The 25,509-nt window shown below is 38.2% G+C and overlaps 1 protein-coding gene across 8 annotated transcripts in view; it reads left to right on the top strand.

Annotated features, from left to right (window-relative positions):
* STAT4 (signal transducer and activator of transcription 4) overlaps positions 1 to 25,509 on the top strand; it is a 118,798-nt gene that overhangs the window by 41,724 nt on the left and 51,565 nt on the right. The window lies entirely within an intron of this gene.

Here is a 25,509-nt window from a genome sequence, read left to right as displayed (position 1 = left end):
AGAGGATATGAAGATGTTTAGAGTCACATGTTGACTTTTACTATCCATTGGTTTCATTTGCTAGGAGGGTCATGGTGGTTGCAAAGAAAAAATTGAGCAGATATTCACCTTAAAAGTAGGAGAATTGTGTCATTCTGCCAGTAGTTTTTCCTTTTTAAATGTTTTCTGTTTTAGTTGTCCCTCTCATATGAAGATGAAGGCCTATAGGAAAGCTGTCCGTACTGATCCGAATCCGTTGTGATCTGGAAGCTTTCCAAAAAGATACTTAACCAAAACCAAGACAGTTCATAAGACTTGTTACCTTAAACATTTGCTTTCAAAACGCTTTTGTGTACATTTTGTGGAAGTTGGTTTAAAAAACAAAAGCATAAAAATTGGAGCAAAACCAAATCCACCTGTCAACAAGTTAGAAACCAGTTGTCATCTAGAAACTAATTTCTGTTTATATTTAAAATTGTGGTTTGACTGAGTCATGATCAAGTAGATATCTGAACTCAGTAGATAACTCATTTCAGTACATAGGCATTGAGTGACTGCCTTTAACTGATCCAAATCACATTAAGGGCATCCATTTTAACTTATCAATGAGATGTTCAGGATTGGGAAAGAAATTGCCTTTCTCACCAAGCCACCAGGCACCCACCAAACTCGTCTTACTTACTTTCTCCAGAGATGACCAAAGGACAAAAGATTTGCCCAGTTGAAACCTCTCTCTCCCCTCTACTTCTTCCAAAAAATGAGGATCTGGAGACCAGTACTTGGCACACGGTTGATCTTCAACACTCTATTACCATAATTCTCTGATTGGCTACTTTGGCGGGGAACATAGATCTCACTGCCACTGCTGAGTGAGTTCCTACGTGTACAATGAGGTACTAATGTGGTACAAGTAGCCAACAAGTATGTTCGTGGCTAAAAAATGAGAAGACCCTTTTATCTATCTGTTTTCAAGAAGAGTCCTCTTTTCTATCATCTAATCTGTGATCTCTGTCTCAGTAGAAAGATACAGGGGTGAGAAACAGAAGTGGCTAGCTGCCTTTCATACTTACCAGGTTCTCATAACTCACCTCATATCTGTCAGGGTTTATTTTGGAAAAACTTAATATCTCATTGGTTTTCTGTAGCTCAGCACATCATCAGCTCACCACATCTTCTTTAGATTCTTGTATTTCTTTTCCTGAACAATAACAAGCCTTCCTAGAGAAAAAGATAGAGATAGAGATAGAGATAGAGATGATAGAGATAGAGATAGAGATAGAGACTTGACAGGAACAATGTGGAGGATAGTGTGGCTTAGGTGAAAACAGAGGCATGGGGACCTATTTGGACATAACTGCAATAGTTAAAGGGAAAGGAAATTGGATGCTGGGCAGTGACAATGAGAACGGGGGATAATGTGCTGCAATTGTGAGGTAATTTGGTAAAAGTTTGGGCATGTGATGAGTGAATAGATATGAAATGTGCGAGAGCGAGAAATAAGAGATGACTGAGGGTTTTTGTTTGGGTTACTATGTGGATGTTGATGCATAATGAAGATTAGGTTTGGGGAAGGAAGTGGGCTAGCAAGATGAGTTTGATCAGTTCTAAGTGGAATGCAGTAGGAAGTTAACGGGAGGTAACTGGAACTATTACGTCTACATACTTAACTGTCTCTTCCACAAGACTGAGAGCTCCTTGAGCACATTCGTCTTTGCATCTCCAAGTGCTTAACACAGAGCCCAGCACATACTAGGGCTCAGTGTCTTGTTTAATAAATGAAGAGTTAAGCTGACATTACAAATGTGATTAATGCCTTTTTTTCAATGAGCATCCCTAACTAAATGGAACAAATGCCATGTCATTATTGTAATTTAGAGCGCATCAGTGAAATTTAGATGATAAGATTTTCTTGTTGAAATCAGAACTTCCTAAGAATACTTTTCTTAATTTTTTAGATACTTTTAGGCTATATGGATTTTTAGATACTTTTAGGCTACATGGCTCATCTGCAAGCTTTGTCAAATTGTTGCAAATCTCCAAAAAGTTTTCCATTATATTTATTGAAAAAAAAAAACCCTGCATATAAGTGGTCCCAAGCAGTTCAAACCCATGTGTTCAAAGCTCAACTATATGTTTATTCAGGTCTTCTGTGTTCTTCAATGCTGTTTTTAAATCCTCCCCATAAAATTATAGCATATCTTTCCTTAAATTTATCCCTAGAGATATATAAACCCCTATGTTTATTGCAGAATTATTTACAAATAGCCAAACTATAGAAGCAACCCAAATGTCCATCGATAAATGTATGGATAAAGAAGATGTGGCATTTGTGTGTGTATATATATATATATATATATATATATAATGTATGTATATATATATGCATATATATGCCATACTATATACACACAATGGAATATTATTCAGCCATAAAAAAGAATGAAGTCTTGCCATTTGCAACAGCATAGATGGAGCTAGAGAGTATGATGCTAAGCGAAATAAACCAGTCAGAGAAAGACAAATACCATATGATTTCACTCTTAGGTGGAATTTAAGAAGCAAAATAAACAAAGGGGAAAAAAAGAGAGAGAGAAAGCAAAAACAGACTCTTAACTATAGAGAACAAATGGACGGTTACCAGAGAGGAGGTGAGGGGGGACGGGTAAAATAAGTGAAGGCGATTAGGAGTGCACTTGTCTTCATGAGCACCAAGCAATGCACAGAACTGTTGTATTCCTATATTGTACACCTGAAACTAATCTAGCACTGTATGTTAAGTACACTGTAATTAAAAAAAAAAAAAAAACTTGGTAATTTGGGTCAAAAGGTAGAAACTTCCTATAGAATAAATTAATAAATATGAATTATTATAAAATAAACAAGTCATGGTAATGTAAAAAAAAAACCCTAGATTTTTGTTACATATTATTGATATTTTGAGTGGTATTTTTTTTCTATTACATTCTTTTATGTGATTACTGCTAGTCTGTGGGAATACTACTGATGTTTGAATACAAATCTTTCTGAACTGTCTTATTGATTCCAACTTAGTGCAGATTCTCTTTTATTTTCTCCAGAGGATCATATCTGCAAATAAGGAAAGACTTAGTTCTCTTCCAAGTTTTATGCTTATTTCTTTTCCTTCTCTTATCAGTTAAGAATTTCATTCCTATATCAAAGTGAAGCAGTCATAACAGATGAAATGTTTTATTAAGATAATGCTTGCTGTAGGTTTATGATGTTAAGGAAATTCCCTTATAATCCTGGTTTACAGAGGTTTTTAGAAATTTTGATGACTACCACATTTTATCCAATGAATTTTCGGCACCTATTAAGATAATTCTATACTTATCTCCTTTAATCCACACTTAGGTGTGTGACACAGATTTTTCTTATCTTGAACCATTGTTATGTTCCTGAGATAAACTTTTTGGTTTTTTCATTCTGCTGAATGATTTGCTAATATTCTATATAAGATTCTCATCTACTTGCAAATATATCCTTTTCTTTTATGGTCCTTGTCTCGTTCTGATTTCAAGGTTATACCAACTTTATAAAATGAGTTGGAACTGTTACCTCTTCTCTTGTGCTCCGAAGCCGAGTTCCCAGATGGGATACAAACACACAGTCTAGTTTTCTAATTTTGTATATTATATATATTTTTTTTTAATTGTGTATATTTAAGGTGTACAACACGGTGATTTGATATACTTGCACGTAATGAAATGAGATACTGCAGTCAAGGTAATTAACATATCATTTCCTTATATATTGCCATTTTTGTGTGATAAGAGCACCTGAGATCTGCTCTCTCAGTACAGTATTATTAATTATAGTCATCATACTGCCCATTCAATCTCTAGGCTTAATCATCCTACATAACTGCAACTTTGTACCCTTTGACCCACATCTCCCGTTCCACATTACCCCTGCCTGTCTCTGGTAACCACATGAAACACTCCTTTATTTAGGTCTTTACTTTCTCTCAGCTAGGTTTTCCAGTGTTCTTATATAGGTCTTTCACATCTTATGGATGTACTGTAATTTAATCAGTCCTGCAGAAATGGGCCTTTAGTTTCTCGTTCTTGCTCTATTTCATCTTTGTAAGCACAACGAAATTTAAAACCTCACATCTAACTTTTGTTTGTCATGTTTAAGTGCTATAATTGGTATCTAACACCACTCATTCTCCCCTCCTACATTCTCATCTACAAGCAAGAAGTCAAAGAGCAAAGAAGCCCCTCCCCCGCCCCCCGCCTCAGTGTCCGATCTTTTGGGTTTTAAAACCACAGCTGAACCACCTCAATCTGTTTCCTGTTATTTAAAATCTCTAGGGAAAGGTATTGCATGAACAGACTTCAGAGCCTTTCCAAAGCCTTACCAACATGGTCATCAGAAAAAGTCTCTTTTGTCACTGTGCTGTTAATTATACCCATTTTCCCATTGTTCACTTATCAGCAATTGAAAGAATTTATCAGTGAATGGAAGAACATCTGCTTCTCATTTCTAAAAACTAGTTCTTTGTGCATTAGAAAACAGAAACTGTATTTGGGGGACTATCAATTTCCCATGTCTGTAGCTGTCTATAACTCTTTTTAGCTCCACATATAGGTCCTGATTTCCAATCTTGCCAATGAATTAACAAGCATGTGCTTGTTGGTAAACTGCTCTACATAAGTCCTTTTAACAAGCATGTGAACCACATTGGTTTTAGGTCTCCTCCCAGAGGTAGCCAACTTTCATATGTTATTGAGCCTCAAACCACACAAATCCATTTAGATGGTTTATCTGAGTTCCTTAGGTTATATCTTTTTGCTAATGCAGTTTAATATCATACCAATGGATCTTTAAATAACTTTATTTCTTATTACAAAGATGATATGTATCCAATAAAGGAAGTTCAGAAAATCAAAAATAAATGAAAAGGAAAACTTTCATCTGTAATCCCATCTTTATTTTTTTTTAATTTTTTTTTTCAACGTTTATTTATTTTTGGGACAGAGAGAGACAGCATGAACGGGGGAGGGGCAGAGAGAGAGGGAGACACAGAATCGGAAACAGGCTCCAGGCTCTGAGCCATCAGCCCAGAGCCCGACGCGGGGCTCGAACTCACGGACCACGAGATCGTGACCTGGCTGAAGTTGGACGCTTAACCGACTGCGCCACCCAGGCGCCCCTGTAATCCCATCTTTAAAAATTCATTTGCAATCCCATCCCACTGTTAACACTTTTGTATATTTCCTGCTGATATTTCTACATATATATATGTTTTATATATATATATATATTTTTTTTTTTAATGTTTATTTATTTATTTTGAGGGAGAGCACAAGCATGGGAGAGGAAGAGAGAGACGGAGAGAGGGAGAATCCCGAGCAGGCTCCACACTGTCAGCACAGAGCCTATCACAGGGCTTGATTCTATGCCCCTGGGATCATGACCTGAACTGAGTTGGATCCTTAGGGCACCTGGGTGGCTCAGTCAGTCAAGCATTGACTCTTGGTTTTGGCTCAGGTCATGATCTTACGGTTTCTTGAGTTAGAGCCCCACATTGGGCTCCGCGTTGGGCTCTGTGCTGGCAGTGGAGAGGATGCTTGGAATTCTTTCTCTTTCCCTCTCTCTCTGCCCTTCCCCTACTCGCACTGTCTCTGTCTCTCTCAAATAAATAAATAACTTAAAAAAACAAGAGTTGGACCCTTAACCAACTAAGCCACCCACATGCCCCTACTTACATCTATTTTAACTATTTTAAAAATTATTATTGTTTTACTTACCTCTTCCCTAAGCTTAATGCATTTACTTAAATGATCAACCAACCATGGGATGGCATTCTATGCCATTAATATTCTTTTTCAGCATCATTTGTATTCACCTATTAATTGGGCATTTATTAATTTTTCCTGCTCTTCACCGATATAAACAAATGAAGTGCACATATCTATTGTTAAAAGCTCATTCATATTTATGATTATTCTGTCAGGACAGTGGGTCCTAACTCCATGCATCAAAATCACTTGTAGAGTTGTTTTTAATACAGATACCAACTGTTGACATGAATGTAAACTGACATGTTAATGAGGATAACACTACTTATTCTATTAAACAACAGACAATGGGATTTTATTTATCTTGCACATAACAGTCTAATGTTTGGCTATCCTGTGGATAAGAAGACCTTATTCTTGGGGCACCTGGGTGGCTCAGTCAGTTAAGCAGCCAACTTCAGCTCAGGTCATGATCTCGCAGTCCGTGAGTTCAAGCCCCACGTCAGGCTATGTGCTGACAGCTCAGTGCCTGGAGCCTGTTTCAGATTCTGTGTCTCCCTCTCTCTGATCCTCCCCCGTTCATGCTCTGTCTCTCTCTGTCTCAAAAATAAATGTTAAAAAAAAAGAGTCTGTTTAAAAAAAAAAAAAAAAGAAGACCTTATTCTTTTCCTTTTCATTGTGATTCAAGGGCCCAAGTTCCTTCCATAGAGTGGCTCAGCTGTTCCAAAGGAGACTGGATGTCTTCATAGCTAGGAGATAAAGAGAAAGAGCATGAAGTCACAGTCATATCTGGGATCCCTCAGCCTAGAAATGACACACTGTCTCTGCTTTCCATTAGGAAGAACTAGTTGTGTGCCTCCTGAACCATGCAAGGAATGCTAAGAAATGTAATCTATGAATGGGCTGCCCCTTGCCCTGCCAAGGACTTACTGCCTCCTACCAGAGAGGAAGAAGGGGTTTTAGTGGACAGTTTGGTATGGCTGCTACTTTGGCAAAACCAGGTTGCAAAGTAATTTGTCAGTATCCACAAAGTTTAATGTGACTCGGTAGTTCCATTTCTGAATATTTTTCCTACAGAAATTCTCACACAGGTAAAGAGAAGGATATCCACACAAGAATGTTCATTGTTTCTGTTATTTATAACAACAAATGGCTAAATACATTGAATTATTTCAGTGTATGCGATAACTATTAAGATATTAGATCTGTATGTCTTGAAATGTAAGGATGACCATAATGTATGCTATCGAATGGAAAAACATAGAAAAATATGCCCAGTCTGATTACACACAGGGAGTGAGGGGAGAAAGTGGAAGATGATAGGGATCTCACCAATTTTTTAAAAAATATTTTGTTTATTTTTGAGAGAGAGCCAGAGGGGAAGTGCAGAGAGGGAGGGGACAGAGGATCCGAAGCAGGCTCCTCGCTGACAGCAGAGAGCCAGATGTGGGGCTTGAACTCACAAACCGTGAGATCATGACCTGAGCCAAAGTCGGACGCTCAACCAACTGAGCCATCCAAGTGCCCCTCTCACCAATTTTTTAAACTTTTTTATTACTTGAAATTTGAAAAATAAGCCCAAATTACATCAGCATTTTAAAAACCCAGATTCCCAGACCTCACCCCAAATCTATGGAATCAGAATCTCCAAGGGATGGGACCCAGAAATTTGTAGTTCATAAGAGCTTCACAAGTGATTTTGATAAATTGCCAAGGTTGAGACTACAGCCTTAGGATAAATTTCTAAAAGTGGAATTACTATGTCAAAGGGTATGAAAAATGTTAAGGCTTTGATAAGAATTGCCAAATTGTCCTTTCATAATGTACCAATTCACATTCCCACCAGCAGTGTGTAAAAGCTCTTTCCATCATCAGCAATGAGTGGTGCAAAGTGTTTTAATCTTTGCCAGTTTGATAAATGAAAAATGGTATATCTGATTTATTTGGACATAAGCGCTGGTTTGTTGCATTTGGTTCTCTTTAGGGGACATTCTGTCCCGTCTGTCTTTCTCTTGAACTGGGTAGATTCATCCCCCTAAGTTAATGTTTCATTATAAAAATCACTTTGGGAACTCATTAAAAATGTAGATTTTGAGCACCCCCCCCCCCCCCCCCCCACACACACACACTTCCAATTCTAGTTGATCAGGTCCAGGATAGGGTTTGGGAATATGGACAGGAGAGATAGGGTCAGAGACTTTACAAAGGACAGGTGCATCCCAGGCAGGAGCATCAGAAGAAAAGGGAACAACGGTGGATTTAGAATATGGGTATTTCATATCCCTAGAATAGACCCTTTGCTTCTGACTTGCCCTACCCTCTTCCCAGGACGCAGCTCTTCTGGCCTCCTAGCATCCACCAAGCTCCAGCCCTAGTCCTTTCTACTTGTCATTAAAATTCACATCGATTTCTTTCCCTCTGCACTCCTACGGCCCTCGATGTCCAAACAGCTCATCCTGACACTTAATCACACGCTGCAATTACTTTAGATAGATGAGAATCGACTTACAGTAATAAAGATATAGTCTAATGAAAGCTGGAGAAGTATTATTTCAGGACAAAAAGAAATGCCCCAGGATAGCCTGGAAAATAATCCTGCAATAAATTACTTTTGTGTTGACACTAAATTAGAAACAATGGCGACTCTATAGAAGGTGAAATTTGAAGTCACACAGCCTTGAAGAATTAGAAACGAGTGCTGCTCTGTCAAAGCAGAGGTCTCTTTTTATCTTCCAAAATGGCAAAGATTAAAAATCCTTGCTACCACTCAGGGATGGCTGTGGACTGAGCAACCCAGGTGGTTCTTATGATCAGACAAGTTTGGAAAAGAGTACCTCTCCACCGATGTTCTCAACATTGTCTGCTTATTAGAATCATCAGACACACATTTAAAAATGAGCCATGCTCAGCCCCACCCCAGAGATTCTGTTTCAATTGGGATTTTTTTTTAAAGCTTCTTGGATGATTCTAATGTATAGCTAAGACTGAGACTCATTGTCTGAAGTCATGCAAAAAAAAAAAAAAAAAAAACCACCTTGTGTAGATCTCACATGTATTTCATTATTCTTTGCTATTTTAAGAGGAGGGGATATTTGAGTTTCTAGAGGAAGTAATGGATTCCCAGAGATTTATTTACTATCTCCCTCAAATCTCTTGTCATTTGTGAGATGTTTGAGTAACTTTATTTTCATTTATTCAGTTATTCAATCCTCAGCAAGTATGCATTGAGGAGTTTCTCTGTCAGGAGCACTGTTCATGTTGGGGACACTGCCCTCGTGATACGGGTGACCTACAAGGTGGAAGTTAAATAAGTAATTGCACTGAAGCTGAGTTTGTGAGTAGTCTCCAGTGGTGTCCTGTTTTAACTATGAAAGTTAACCAGCACGGACCATTTTCAAAACATGCCACGTTTGTCCAAATTGAATACAATGTGCTTAAAGAAACCTTTTCTATGAGGTTATTCCTTCTAATGGAATGTAAATCTACAATTATGTTATTAGAAGATAATTTTGTAGGCTACTCAGGGTTATTTCTTTCTAACCTGAAGTAACATTTCTCAACTTTCATTAGGCTATTTTTTATTATGGCTGAGGTGATTCTTCTTTATGTAAACTTTAGATTGCAGAGTAATTGTAGAGCTACAAGGCCAGCTCATGAGGGCACATGAGCCCAGCTTGGAATGTAATGGATGCTCTATGATCCTGTAGAGAAGGGTGGTACTGGATCATAGTTCTAAAGGCATTGCGTCATCAAACGGTTTCCCTGTTGTCAGCACCAGTGGACGAAGGGCACATGTGACCTTTGCTTCACCTTGGGAAGGGAAACAATAAAAGGGAACCATAAAGATTTCCGTTCTGTCGGTGATGGCTGTTACCAAAGGGTTTCATGTTATGAGCAGAGTACATCCAAGCAAATGAAGTTTTACTGATGATCCAGAAGCATTCAAAGTCTTTTCCGTGACCATAAAGTTCATTTGAACCATGGGTTTCCTGAACTCAGGTTCATCAGTCCCAGTGGACTAATCCCTTACTCCTGCAAGTATTGAGCAGCCCTGTATAATAGACACAACCTTATCTGACCTTTTCATGTAGCCCTGCTTGGCTAGGCAACAAAAAAACCTAGCATGTAAAACCAGAGCATGCTTTTAGACCTCCAAGAGCTGGTGTATGTTGATTACTATACTTCTGGTGTCACATATATAAGGAGATCCCTAACTTAGTAAGAGTTTCTTCATTATCTGGGCATTGGTAGGAAGTTGATAATTCTGAGGACTGAGGTCATGTACTAGCCCAGAGTCCAAAATACTAAATGCATCCTAAGATCCTTATGGGTAACATGGAGCTGTAAGCTACTGAAAGTTTGCATTCTGTGCACAGATGAAAAAGGACCAAATGAGACACAGTAGAAGAGGCCTTTGGGGGAGCCTGATAAAGCAGCATCAAGCACAAAACCAAAGCGGAAGTTTCCAAAGCAGTAGAACTTTCAAAGGTGTTCAGGCATAACTGACAGGGTGTAGTCTGCAGGAATGCACCAAGCAGAGGGACACGTGGGAGACTGCCCTTAGAAAGCTGTGTGTCCTGTTGCTAGACTGCCCAGGTTGCTTTCTGGTAGGTCACATTCAGTCATCATATTCTCTAATAGCTGCCTTGGTTTTCCTTAATTCCTTATCTGCCTGTGAGCCCTAACTTTCCTCAGCTGAGATACATCCAGTTTCTTGACCATTTGGGTCAGTATTGTTTATAAACCTGACTGACATCATGAGGTACAATATGGCCACCAGCTAGTAGGGCACTGCTTAGAAGGAGGGTACAAATAGCAGAGGCAGTTGGAGTGCATTGCTGAGGTCAGAACTTGTAAGCCCACCCACCTTCAGGCCTGTATATACATATCTTGGAAACGGCTTGACCAACAGACCAGGAGCTGGAAGAATGGAGATGCGCTTTTTTGCTTCAGTGAGTCCTGTGTGGAGGAGGTGGCTGTGTTCAAATACTTTTAGGAATTCTTATAAGCACTAGGTGAAAGCACCTAAGTGAAAGGAAGACCTTTGTGCTTAGTCTGGAAGAAAATCTAGAATTCAAACTGGCCTTTAAAAAAATATCCTTTCTGTGGCACCTGGGTGGCTTGGTCGGTTAAGCGTCCGACTTCGGCTCAGGTCATGATCTCGCGGTCCATGAGTGCAAGCCCTGCGTCGGGCTCTGTGCTGACAGCTCAGAGCCTGGAGCCTGTTTCAGATTCTGTGTCTCCCTCTCTCTGCTCTTCCCCTGTTCATGCTCTGTCTCTCTCTGTCTCAAAAAAATAAATAAACGTTAAAAAAAAATTAAAAAAAAAAATATCCTTTCTGTCTCCCTGCTTGAAGTCATGGGAAAAAACCAAAAAACAAAAACAAAAGCAAAAAAACAAAAACAAAAAACCTAAAGGACAAAACACAGATTAAATCCAACTCCTCCTTCAGAGCCCAGATCAAGTCACACTTTCTCATTGGATCAGTTCCTAACCCCAAAGAGGAATAATTTTCTTCTCTGAGCTTTGAACAATAGCTGTGTTCACACCGCTAAGAAAGCAGCCATCTCATGGCTGCTTACACATCTACGTTTTGTATTAGATTGTGAGTTTTTGAGAGCAAAACAGTCAGGAATCACTTTGACAAATGGGCTCCTGGTGAGCTGATTTTTGATGAATTCACCTGCAGGTGGAATTATATTTCATTCAATTTGGACCTCTAATACCTAGCATAATCTCTGGCATACAGCGGGGTTCTCCATAAGTGTTGGTGGAATTGAAAACCAGATAAACATTTTCTCTGTTTATAAAAATAATGCATTTCCATGCTTGCTGTCAAAACATAAAATCAAAGTATGGAATATAGAGGGGGAAATCAATAAATTTACGTTTTCAAGCACACAGACTAGTGCACATCAGCACATCAGTTCTGGGAACAAAAAAATAACAGTCGCAATGATGACAACACAGAAATGCAGACACATGAAATTTTGCCAGTGAGGGTGGGAACCTACCTTTCCACCGGCCCCACAAAACACTACATGGCTACCAAACTGAATTGGAAGCAAAATGTCATCCTCTTCAATTTTTCATATTTACTGTCTCCTAACTCCTAAGGCATCTCCTAATCTCTGTACCCCTTAAGGGGCATGATCACCTGCAGTGACCCTGTGGCAGGTGAAATACTGTGGCAGGAGAGCCCCCGGGCTTTGATTGCAAATGGAAGTGATGTCACATGTGATGACGTATGTTGCGATGGCATTCTCACTAGAACTGACTTCATATTTCTAATAAATGTTCAGCTGAAAAATACACAGAGAGTGGAAAACACGAATTATGCAACTGAGAGTTGTGATTTCCTGTTCAACATTATGGAGGAGGTGAGAATAGAACAGTAAGAGAGAAACTATTCTTAAATGCTTCTTTTTGATGAATTGTTTCTTCTTTTGGTTCCTCCACTCTCTACACTGTCTACAGAGTCTACTACATGATTTGTTTATTACACTATGTTTATGTATCTTAGAGAAATAACATTTTAGTCATGGAAAAGACCTTAGACATAATGCATACATATGCAACAAATAACCAGCAGAATGTGTTTTTTAGGGAAATGAACGTTCTCTTGGCATATGGTCCCATTTACCATGACTTTGGTAAGACTTCAGGCTATACATTTTTCTAAGTTTTATGTCTTATTCAGCTTTAAAAATTATATTAGCAGCTTAACATTGAGTACAACAACAGTTAAGGCTGGAGGTTTTCATTACTTTCATTGATAATTATCCCCCCATCTCTATCGTAATTCAATTAGGTAAACTAAGTCTGAAGAGGTGCCTAAGTTATAAAACAATCGTGTCCCGGACTAAATTATAACAGCAGCTTCCTGTATGTCACACCTTTGCTCAGACCACAGCTTTCTTAAGAAATGATGTATTTAAACATCAGATTTGATAGCTAGAAATTCAAGGGAAACCTCCTCCTGTCTATGGTAGTTTTGAGCAGAAGGGAGAAGCCTGTCAAAATGATATGTATGGAAACATTTTCTCTATATAAATCGCTTTTTCTATTTTAAAAAACTATAACATTCTCTGCTGTCCTTGGGTAAACTTCCTCTGTTTACCAATGGACAAATTACCATTGTCATCTTCCAAATGACAACAAAAGGCAAAAGTTGGCTCTGGTGGCACCTGTTGCCTTCCTGCATCTCCCTGTGAGGCCAAAAATTTCCTAGATTTTCTTAAACCAGGTCAGCCTTACTCAGATTTGGTTACCTTGTTTAAGTGTCTGAGTATTATTTATATCAAAAAAATTTTTATTGAATGAATTCAGCATTTCCCTTCTCTTAAATTCAATGCATCTTGAATAAGTTTTTGTCTCCCATGCCTCAGGCCCTGCTCTGTGCCCCTACCATAACCCTCAGGGGTAAAAGAACAACTACAATGTAGATACTAAAAGAGAGGCTCAGATTCAAAAAAAGGGAAAGATGGAGGAGATGATGTTTGTTTGTTTCTCAGCACGCAGATCAGTGTCTGGAGATAATTGTTCAGTACAAATTTATGGACTAAACAAACAAATGAATGGGTGGCATCAGTAATGTCACTGGCTGTAAGTGTGTGGGTAGGACCTTCAGAAACAGAGGTGTGGGCAGGTGTTACAGGTGGGCAAAACTGTGTATGCAAAGGCACAGTGATAGGAAAGAATCTGGGGAGACATAAAAGCCTGGGTTGGGGAATCTGTGGGCATCCTTTGCCCACACACTTGAGTTGTGGGAAGATGGCCAGAGCACCCGAGAACCATGGCAACGGCCTTCATGGGAGGGAGCCCAGGGAACTGGCATAGGGGTGTAGGGCAGAAAGATTCTTTTTCTTACTATTTGCTCTACTATGAGACTAGAAAGTGTGTGTCTAAGCTGAGTCACAGAATAATTATTAACTACCCTTGAGAAATGACCTTAACTTTTCTTCCCATGGTTTGTGTGAACACCCATAGCCCTGAAGCCCAGTGTCTTGTATTCCACTTCCGGTTCTACCGCTCATTAGCTGGTTGACCTTACTCTCCTTCTGCTTCAATTTTCTTAGCTGGAGAATGGTGGTAATAATAAGACTTCCTCACCTAGTTGTTAAAAATAAAATGGAAAAGAGGTCACAGTGATAACAAAAGCTTCATTTTTCACAGATTGATTCATTGTTCCTTTGGAGCTCATCATCATCCTCCACTGCACATAGATTGTGCCACATTATCTGTTTATGTAAAAAATATATACATATACATATATCCATACATATGCATGTGTACATCTTAGAATAATGGTGAGCACTCAGTGGATGCTGGGTGTGGTGTGCTAACTGCTTTCATTAGGTCATTTAATCCTCAAAACAACTCTGTGAGGTCATTACTGCTGTTTCCTCCATTTTACAGATGAGAAAACTGAGGTTTACCAAGGTTACATAGCTAAGAGGTGACAGAACTAAGACACAATCTCACTTTTTCTGAATCTAGAGCCTGTATCCCAAATATACACATGTAGATAATTTCTCCAAATTTTATCTATTTCTCTGAAAAAAAATACAGTTTATGATAATTGTAACAACTGTATCGAGGTAGGATGATATACAATAAACACCTATTTAAAGTGTACAACTTGGCAAGTCTTGGCATAAGTATCCACCCATGAAACCATTACCACAATCAAGATAATGAACATATCCGTCACCCTTAAAAGTTTCTTTGGGCCACTTTGTAACCTGTTCCTCCCACCCCTCCCTGTCCTGGGTCCACCCCCAAGCAACCACTGATCTGCTTTTGCTCATTAAAGATTAGTGTGCATTTTCTAGAATTTCAACATAAATAGAATTCTACATTTTGCACTCCTTTTTAACTGTGTTCTTCACTCGGCATAATTATTTTGAGATATATCCATATTTCTGCATGCATCAACAGTTCATTCCTTTTTGTTCCTGAGTAGTATTGCATTGTATGGATGTACTGAAACTTGTTTATTTATGATAATTTTTATCAATTCTCTATACTCTAGAATGTGGAAGAAGTAAAAACACCAATCACATTCATAAATTTGGTAGTATTCCGTTACTTAATTTATATTTATTTTAATACTTTATTGTACACGTTTTCTTGAAATATGAAGTAGGTAACTAAATTGAAAAGGAATGACATAGGGAGTTGAGATAGGAGAGAGGAGAGAATGGATAAGAATTGTATCCCGGGTGTAATACCACTCCAATTCTTTAAAGCCATAAGTTAGTTTTGAAATTTTCTCCTTGTATGCATGCATATCAAATCTATATTTTTGCATTCTATATGTAAAGTTCTAAAATTGAAATACTATTTCAAATCAAAGTAATCCAACGTGGTGCTATAAACCATAAAAACTCTCTCCGTGATACAGCCACTGAAATTCATACATCTTTGCTTTGGCCAAACAGTTGTAAGTGGTCAGTGGTTTCTTCCATGTTAGGTACATTTATACCATGAAAGAATACTTTAAAGAAAGACAGGTGACTCTTTTTTCGGACTTGCAGATTGCAATCCATATGACACCCAGCTCCAGATTGTGTGGCGGAAAGCCTGTGGATGTCAGTGGAATGGGCTGGAATCTGGCTCCCCTGAGCCCCAGTTGCCCTGAGAACAAGGAGGAAGGCTGTGTTGGGCTTTAAGTAAGAAGGTATTTGAGAGTACATGGTACATAGGAGATATTGATAAATGGTATTTTCCTCCTCCTGCCCCTCCCAAGGCCTTTTTCCTTAAGACTTCTTCAGGCTCCCAGGAAGTATAAAGGCTTTTACCCATTCCTTTTCAGCACTTTGCAAACACTTTTTTTACCAGCATCTATGACAGAGCCAGGCATGAACCTGGCACTGGGATATTTGTTGAATAAATGCCCAAAGGAGACTTTTTCTTCCTAGCACTGACATCAAAACAAATCCATGGCTGTGCAGACCAAGGACTGGAAGGGATTGTTTCATGACCTTGTTCCCACGAGAATCACGAAGGAGTTTTTCCTGGGGCTTGAGGCAGTGGTGTGACTGGCGTTGCACAGGGCTTTGTTAGATGGTGCGGTGGCTAGAGCCTTTGTGGGAGGTGACAGAGCAGGTTGGGAACCAAGGGTTTGATTATTGTGGCCTTTCTCTGCGAATGGAACCCACTGGGAAATGTAACATCTTATTAAGGACCAGTTAGTGTAGCTAGAAGGTTGGTACACCCTCCATTAGTAAACCAGATACCTTGCTATTGTGAGAAGCCCAAGTAAGTTTCCAGATAGTCCATCAAGAGACCCTTGTGAGTCTTTAAAAACATAGAAACTTGACCATGTTGAGTGAGAAAGAGAAAATGGCAAAATCGTTTCCAAAATCAGCAGGTTTTGGGTCCAGCACAGTTTCTGGGTCTGCAGTCAGGCCACTGCCCAGCGATGGTTTGTTCGGTGAGAAGTGTACGTGCGCTGTGTGTCCTGGGCCTCCGTCATCTGTGCCTTGTCTTGCTACCTTCCCCTCACAGATGTGGGAGGCCAAAAACAAAAGCCAGAGTCAGAACTCTAAGTGACTCCAAAAGCCAACAGTGGGGTTGCTTTCGAAAGATGGAGTGCGGCATGGGAAATAAGGGGATGTAAACATTTTAAGAAGCACTGGAATAAGAGAAAAAATTTAAAAAAAGTTAATGTGTCTAAACTGTTCCTTCCACTATTACAGAAGACTTCTGGAGGGGTGGTCAAACCTGGCTTGAGTTCCAGGTTGGCTTCTAACAAGGTAAATGGCCCAGGGAGGCCACCTCGCTTCAAGAATGCACAGTTCTCCCATCTGCGAGCTAGTAATTCATAGTACCTGTCTAACCGAACTATCTGGAAGAGAACTAAATGGGACCGGAGTGTGGAGAGACAAACCACACACAGAACTTCTCACATAGAAGGTGTTCAGTAGATCTTTGTTGTGTAGAAGACTGAAGGAGGCTTCTTCCTCTTAGTTATCCAAATGAAAGCATTCTGGCTCCCCTCCTTCTCTTTAAACAATATTTGATCATATTTTACGTGCCTATGAAAAGCTCGAAGAATTTTCGTCAAAACGACTAGAATTTCCTTTCAGCCTCAGTTCTTTATTTGTAAAATGGGGACAATTGCACCTGCCTCCCAGGGACTCCGTGAGAACCACAGAAAATCAGCGAAAGTACTTGGTGCACACCAGGTACACCTTTGCTCAATGAGCATCTAAAACCGCTCCTTTCTCAACAACAGTTGCTAAGGCTTGTCAGTGTGTGAATAATTCAGATAAGCAGAGTGGCTTTGATAAATAGGAAAGTAAACAAAGCTAATATTTGGTAATTTTCCATTTGAAACCAAGAGGTTTCTGTTTTTGCCAAATGGAAAGAGATTTGTCACGCATGCAGTTTTATTTTTCCACATGGTTTAGTATACATGGAAAATTCAATTAAGAAAAATGATTTTGTTAGTGAATCTCTATCAAATTTTTTAAGGGCAACTACCCAGTGTTTTAGAATTTTAGGGGAGTTTCCATCAGTGAACGGGGCTTGTTTTGGCTGTGACCTTTCGGCTGGTTTAAACCTGTCAGGTCTGACCACAGAACCATGGCTCCAGGGCACAGGCTTGTTTTCTCTCCCTCTAACCTATTCATCACCCCTATTTTGCTGATGCTGACCAGAAGATTTCCTTTTTTAAGTAAGAAAAAAATTCAGCTGTTTAGCTTTATATAACGTGCATGCATGAATTGAAGTGAAATAAGCAATATTTCACCTGTCCCTCTTCCTCCCACACCGCCCCCGTCCTCTTCATTTCATATTTGATTTACCTGTCCTAACACTCCAAAATCATTTTCTGAACGTGTTTCTCAAAGTATCACTGTGTGTACGTGAAAAAACATGTTTCCAAAAGGATATTTATCTAGAACAATACCATAACTATTATTACTTTTATAGTCATGTGTTCTACTTCTTTCTAAATAAGTTCCCTGATTTTTTATGTCTATGTAAGTTAAACAGTGAGTAATTTCTTTATTTCATCCTTGGCGTGCTTCATAAATCATAATCACTGTTTTCAGAGAACATGGAAATTACCTCTTTTTGTAAAATATGGTCATTAACAAAGAAACATTCTATAGAAATTGGGGCTCTTCAGCCTGCAGAAATTTGGGGGACTTCCCCACATAATAAATACTTGCTGAAAAACCAGAGATGTCATTGTGATTCTCTTCCTGTGACCATACATTAGAACAGCAGGAAGGGATGGTAATAATCTGTATTACAACCATAAAAACAAAAAAAGAAAAAGAAAGAAAGAAATCATGCCTTGAATACTTCCACTTAGGCTGGGTAAACTGAAGCCACACACAATGAACTTAAGGAAAAATATCACATCAAAACCAAATCGTAGAAATGGAATTTAAAAATAATAGCATAAGGAGCTCTGGGGTGGCTTAGTTGGTTGAGCATCCAACTCTTAATTTCAGCTCAGGTCATGATCCCAGGGTCATGGGATCAAGTTCTGTGTCAGGCAGCACACTGAGTGTTGATTGAGCCTGCATGATTCTGTCTGTCTCCCTCTGGCCCTCACCACCCCACCCCTGCCCCCGCCTGCTCTCTCTCTCTGGAAGAAAGATAGTAATAACCTAATGTTTAAGTGCACATGCGTTCATGAATCAGACTATCTAGCTTGCATCCTGGCTCTGATTTACTGCCTAAGTGACTTCTGGCAAGTGACTTCTTCCCTCTGCTCCCTGCTTTCCTTATCTTCACCATCAAATGGAGAGAGCGATAGTACTGCGTAGTGTTTATCACTGTGCTGTTAGAGAGCTAGATGACAAAATTCATAAAAGCGTGGTGCCTGGCACTCAGGAAGCCCTCAGTAAACATTATTTAATAAGTAGTATGGTTATCTAGAACTGAGTATAAAGGACATGTTTCTTTAAGATTAGTAACAGGCAGGGGCACCCGGGTGGCTCAGTCGGTTACCTGTCCGACTTGGGCTCAGGTCACGATCTCATGGTTTGTGGGTTCTAGCCCCGCATTGGGCTCGGTGCTGACAGCTCAGATCCTGGAACCTGCCTCGGATTCTGTGTCTCCTCTCTCTCCCCTTTCCATGCTCACAGTCTGTCTCTGTCCCTCTCTGAGAAATAAATATTAAAAAAATATATATATATATTAGTATAGGCAGGACAATTATAAAGAAGAAAGAAGGATGATTTGGTGGGTTTCGGCCCATAAACATGTTTCCCGCACATACTGAGGTCAACTCACGAGGTTTAACCCTGGGGATAAAAGGAGGACTATCACACCAAAGGGCTCAAAGAACAAGAACGTGAATCTCTGAAGCTTTTAAACAGTATTCATCTTACTGACCTCCCTGGACAATAAATAAATAAATAAATAAATACATACATAAATACATAAATAAATAAAATAAAAACCTATATTTATTTTGTCCAATCATAGGTTTCTACTGATGAGATTAACTGTTTAGAAGTATTTGAATTCTGTAAAGTTAATTATGAATGTCAACTTCAGTATCACTTGACTGATGCTCTAGGTGTATCACCAAGCACTGAACATGTCGCTTTTTTGGGCAGCAGCATCCTTGTGTAGGCTTCCCTGTCTTTCTCCCCTGGAGGATTCCAGGAATGCTCCCCCATAAAAATGAGATTTTTCCACATACCCTGCTATTCTTAACGGGATCTGGCCTAATTCGAATGCAGGCCACAGGCACGGGTGTCACAGGGAGGCAATCTGGCTCTGGCCCTGAAGGATGTATGTTTGCTTTGCCTAAAATGATTTGTTGACTCATACACATTTTTTTTTTCAAGAAAGCTCCTTGAATTGGACACGTTTTAATTTTTTTTTCTAAGCAGCCACTAAACCGTGAAACTTAAACAGAATTAGGCATGTGTTTTGATTTGTCTTTTGCTCTGCCAAGTTGGAAGAGTTCCCAGCAAGTGATTTATTTGCCAACAAAACCGCAAAAGCACAAATGAGACCCTTAAGGGTTACAAGTTCTTTTGTAATATCTGTGTTCTGATGGATGGCTAATTATTTTTGGCTTGAGACAGATTGATAGCAAAACAAAAATTAAGAGAGCTAGAGTTCTAACACCTTTTACTCCAACTCCTAATGTTACTGATGAGTCAATTGAGGCTGTAATGACCTGACCAAAACTCCTTAGGAACAGAAAGCTGATTGAGGGTGTTTATCCTGCTCTTTCTTCTGCAATTTTCACAGAAAGTTCAGTGATACCACCTCCAATCTCAGACCCTTACAAGCCCACGCTGCTGATGCCAACAAAATCCCACTCCAGAAGTTAGGGGTTACTTATTGTCAGTTCACGTCTACTAGCAAGGATCATTAAATACTATATTTAAAAATCAGGAACAACCCAAATGTCCTTAAGAGGGAAATGTTTCCACAGATTGTGCCTAGGCAGGTAACTGAGTCGTGTACGTTTATTTAACACCATGTTTTTGAAGACTGTTTAAGGACATGGAAAAATAATCCTGGTGTGTTATTTATTAAGTGAAAACTGTGGAATACAAATTTACATATCAATTTTATTTCATACTGTATATGTTTAAAAAATAATTTTAAAAACTTGGAAGGAAAGACATGAAAATATTATTGATGCTTCTCTGTGGTAGGTAAAATTAGGGATGATTTTTTGTATTTCTATGTATACTTTTCCTAGATATACTTTTATATATTTTATTCTGTGGATATGGATTCAATTTATAATCTGGAAGACAAAGAATGTTATTTCAAATAATCCAGTGTATTTATGATCAACTGGAAGAAGGGAGTCATAGCTATATGAACTATCCTTTTTTCTTTTAAAGAGCATGTCAGCATGAATATGATGTATGAAGCATGTGCCATCTACTCATGACTTTGGCTTGGGTCAGAAGGTATAAAGACTTTGGCTTTTAGTTTGAAATGAGAACCACTGGATGGCTTTGGTGGAGGAGTGGCTTGATTTTAACAAGGTCACTCTGGCTGTGGCATTTAGCCAAACTAAACAAGGATGGTAATGGTAGAACAGGTAGTGAGAAGAATTGGATTTTAGCTAGTTATACATCATGATGTTAGATTTTAAGAACCATTTTAAAATTTATTTATTATATAGGGATTTGAATATGTCATATATATATTTTACCAGTGGAACTTGCGATGAACCCCCCAAAACACCCTACTTATTATATGGGATTTAATATGTCTTTTATATAAATTTTATCAATTTATTTATTACATGGGCATTTAAATATGTCTTTTATCTTTATTTTATCAATGTAACTTGTGAGGAGCCTAAACAAAAAAGCAAAACAAAACAAAAACAAAAACAAAGACCACTGGGTATAGCAGGCCTTTTTCCTGAAAATAGTACCAGATCTGCTTTTACCTTTCCTTTTCAAACATCTGCTCCTATACTAAGTAACAGTTGCTCTGTCTCTATGGAGAGCAACCAAGGTTTAAGACTATGGATCTCAGGGGCGCCTGGGTGGTTCAGTCGGTTGAGCCGCCGACTTCGGCTCACGTCATGATCTCGCGGTCCGTGAGTTCGAGCCCCGCGTCGGGCTCTGTGCTGACAGCTCGGAGCCTGGAACCTGTTTTGGATTGTGTGTCTCCCTCTCTCTGACCCTTCCCCGTTCATGCTCTGTCTCTCTCTGTCTCAAAAATAAATAAACGTTAAAAAAAAATTTTTTATAAAAAAAAAAAAAGACTATGGATCTCAAAGACTGACAAAGGCAAGTAGATTGAAATTAAAAATTCAAAAGCATTATATGAAAAGAAGGAGATGGTACCTAAGATAGGGAGGATTTCTCAGGAGATAAAAAGAGAAACTGGGGTAGAATTAAATTTGTGTTGAACACAGGAAAGGATAAATAAACTCACTGGATAAATAAGCATTAAAAAATAAAAAGATTCTCACTTAGAATCAAAACAGAAAATTCAGTAACATGCTGTTAACAAGCAACCCATAAAATGAGGTGCTGGAAAAGTCAAAAGTAAAAAGCAAGGCAAAGATATATCAGGCAAATGCAGACAAAAAGAAGGCACGGTCACTATATATGATGTTATAATAACATCATAAAATAGAAATGAGATATAATAGCTGACATTTATTTAGTATTAAGGACATATAACATCTCATTTAATCCTCATGATGGTTCTGAGGTTGTTAGTGCCAAATTCCAGCCCAAAAGCAATAACCAGGATAAATATGATACGACCGTAAGAGGCAATTTCAAGTGAACAAATACCGTTCACAGATCAGTGTGCAACAGATCATTTCGAATCAACATGTGAGGTAAAAAATATAATAAACACTAGAAGGGATGAGACAAATCAAGTAGCGGTGAGATACTTTCTTAGTTTCTGACCTATCAAGTAGGCAAAAACAAATGAATAAGATCTAAATGCTATAATTTAATGAAGTTTGCAATATATCACATCATTTTAATGGTGAAAATTGTAAATAATCTAAATGCCAACAGTGGAGAATTTATTAAATAAATCAGGCTAGGACTAGAGGAACCATTTAACATCTCTAAAGTGATGTTGTAAATGTTTTAAAAACATTATAATTATACATTAAATGGAAGAACAGATACATAATGATATATAGGATGTGCTCTGAATTTTATTTTTGAAAGTGTGTGTAAAACATATGTGAATATATATACAAAGAAAAGAAACTAAATGGGTACCCCAAAACATTAACATCAGTCATCTCCAGATCTTGTGATTATGGGTGATATTATTTTCTTAGTGATTTTTCCATTTGAAAATTTTCTTCAAAGGGTATTTTTGCCTCTTCAATCAGAGAAAAACATAACTGACCTTTGTTTAATGATTGACTGTGATCTTACAAACATCCCACTTGATTCTCACAATGTAGAAGAGAAAAGGTACAGATTTTATATGGGAGGAAATCAAGGCTCAGAGAGGTAACATTGCTTTTTTTTTTTTTTTAATTAGTGTTATAGTTAATAGCAGGGCTGGGGTAAAACCCTGACTTCTGACCCCAAATCCTGAGGACTTTCCAGTATATTCTTCTGGGTAAACCATGCCTCCACAAAGGCCATGTTCAAATGCTGCTGGTTCAGCATGTCAAGTGATCATGACCCTGAGGTAATAAACCCATACAGCCTGATAGAATGTTGCATCCAAGATAGTAGGAGAAAGAGGTGACAATGTTTAATTAGCTCTAAATGAACAAGGAGCTAAGGGAATAAGATAATACATTTTGTGGAAGCTGAAAGTGGAAATAGTCATGGGAAGCCAGAGCTGGTCAGCTTCAAAGGTTCTATCACCCGAGGGACAAATTTTACCTAGTTAGCATCTTTTCTAGAGGTACCCTGGGAGAAGAAAGATACTTTAAGTATAAACATGTTTGTGTGATTTGCATTTTAGGCCAGACTAAAGATCACTTTGAATGTCACCCTGGGTATCTGCAAACCAACATTAGGATTCATTCAGATCACTGGATCTGCGACCTGGCTTCATGCTCATGGTTGAGTGATGGGCCATTTGGACACTCACTTTCCACTATTTATGAACTATTAGCAGTTTTTCAGTTTCCATTTCTCTCAGTTGCTGGATAGTTTGTATTAATACTTCTGTTGCACTTCAAAATAGATTTCAGACTTTTGTTCAATGGAAAATGTACAGGGACACTTTGATGGTTGCTTTGTAAATGTCAACAATCTTCAGAGAATGATTTTATTTCTTCAGATTGGAATGATTTTTCCATTTCTCGCTTTAGGCGTTCTACTTTTCTGATTTTTTGCACAATATGTAAATTAATAAAAAAGTTTTTACGAGTGGAATCTTTGTTATGAAAATGGCTTTAAAATGTTTTTCCAATTGCTTAATAACACAAAACTTTGTAAAAATCAAATAATGAAAAGTCTAAGAAGAAACTAAAAATCCCCTGAAATTCCACCAAAATCAGAAAGCCACCGTGAACATTTTTGTCACTGCCTTTTCATGCTTTTACTGCATACACACTCATATAATTTACCATAAATTAGGTATGATACATGCTGCTTTTTATTGTAAACTTTTTCTCTTTTTCCCCTTATCTCTATCCACGCCATCACCCCCCAAGATATCATTGTTAACCAACGTGTGCTCTTCCGTACCTATACCTGATTACTTAAATAACATGGGAAAATGTTCAATTTATCCCCAGATATATTATGTGTTTTTGTGGAATTTTGTAAATGGAGAAGTCAAGATTTTGTCATTTACAAAAATGAAGTTTTAGTTCTCATTTCTCTGCTTTCCAAATTTCACATCACAGAAATCTCTAGATTTTATGGTAGCAAATGGTCCGTGGAGTGGACGTGCCACAGTTTATTAAACCATTCCTGCTGGGTGAGCAAGCACTTCACCACCAATTTTTCTCTATCATAAACAGTGTTGTAACAAACAACCTTGTACACGCATCCTTATGGGCTAGTGCTCTTACTTTTATGGGATAGATTCCTAGAAATGGGCTTAGTAGTCAAAGCTATAAGTACTTTAAATTTTAGGAGATGGTGTCAGGTTGCTTTCCAAATAGGTTGTAGAATGTACATTTTCATCAGTAAAGTGTCTGAGGAGCCTCTCCCTCATATCTCCATTAGCAGTAGGTATTTTCATTCCTTTTCATTCTGGCTTACCTGATTGTTGAGAAATAATATCTCTCTTTCTATCTTAAATTCGCTTTTCTCTGACTGAGGCTGGGGATCTTTCTCACATTTATTGGTTGTTAGAATGTGCTCTTTTGTCAATCTCCTATTTACTTTCTTCTATTGGGATTTCTCATCAATACCAAAGGATTCTTTATATATTAGAAATAAACCCATGCTTCTATGGTCAATTAATCTGTGACAAAGGAGGCAAAAATATAGAGTGGAGAAAAGATAATCTCTTCAATAAATGGTGCTGGGAAAACTGGACAGCTACACGCAAAAGAATGAAACTGGACCACTTTCTTACACCACACACAAAAATAAAAATAAAGACCTAAATGTGAGACCTGAAACCATATAATTCCAAGAAGAAAACATAGGCAGTAATTTCTTTGGCATCAGCTGTAGAAACCTTTTTCTAGATAGGTTTCCCAAGGCAAGGAAAACAAAGAGAAACTGAACTATTAGGATTACATCAAAATAAGAAGCTTTTGCACAGCAAAGGAAACCATCAACAAAGCAACCTACTGAATGGAAGAAGATACTTGCAAATTATAAATCTGATAAAGGATTAATATCCAAAATAGATGAAGAACTTACAGAACTCCACACCAAACAAAAAAATAATCCAATTTAAAAATGGGCAGAGGACCTGAATAGACATTTTTCTAAAGAAAATATGCAAATGGCCAACAGACACATGAAAAGATGCTCAACATAACTAATTACCAGGGAAATACAAATCAAAACTGCAATATCACCTCACTAGAGTTGGTGAGGATGTGGAGAAAAAGGAACCCTCATGCACTGTTACTGGGAATGTAATTTGGTGCAGCCACAATGGAAAACAGTGAGGAGGTTCCTCAAAAAATTAAAATTAGAAGTACAATATAACCCAGTAATTTAACTACTATTTACCCAAATAAAATGAAAATACTAAATTCAAAAAGATGTAGGCACTTCTATGTTTATAATAGCATTCTTTACAATAGCCAAGATATGGAAACAACCCAAGTGTCCATCCATAGATGAATGGATAAAGACGATGTGGTGTATATACGTACAATGGAATATTGCCCAGCCAT

This window comes from Herpailurus yagouaroundi, unplaced genomic scaffold, assembly GCF_014898765.1.
Source record: "Herpailurus yagouaroundi ecotype Mexico unplaced genomic scaffold, PumYag 140, whole genome shotgun sequence".
NCBI classification, from domain to species: domain Eukaryota; kingdom Metazoa; phylum Chordata; class Mammalia; order Carnivora; family Felidae; genus Herpailurus; species Herpailurus yagouaroundi.
Note: the sequence above shows the minus strand (reverse complement) of the source record. Positions and strands in the feature narration are given on the sequence as shown.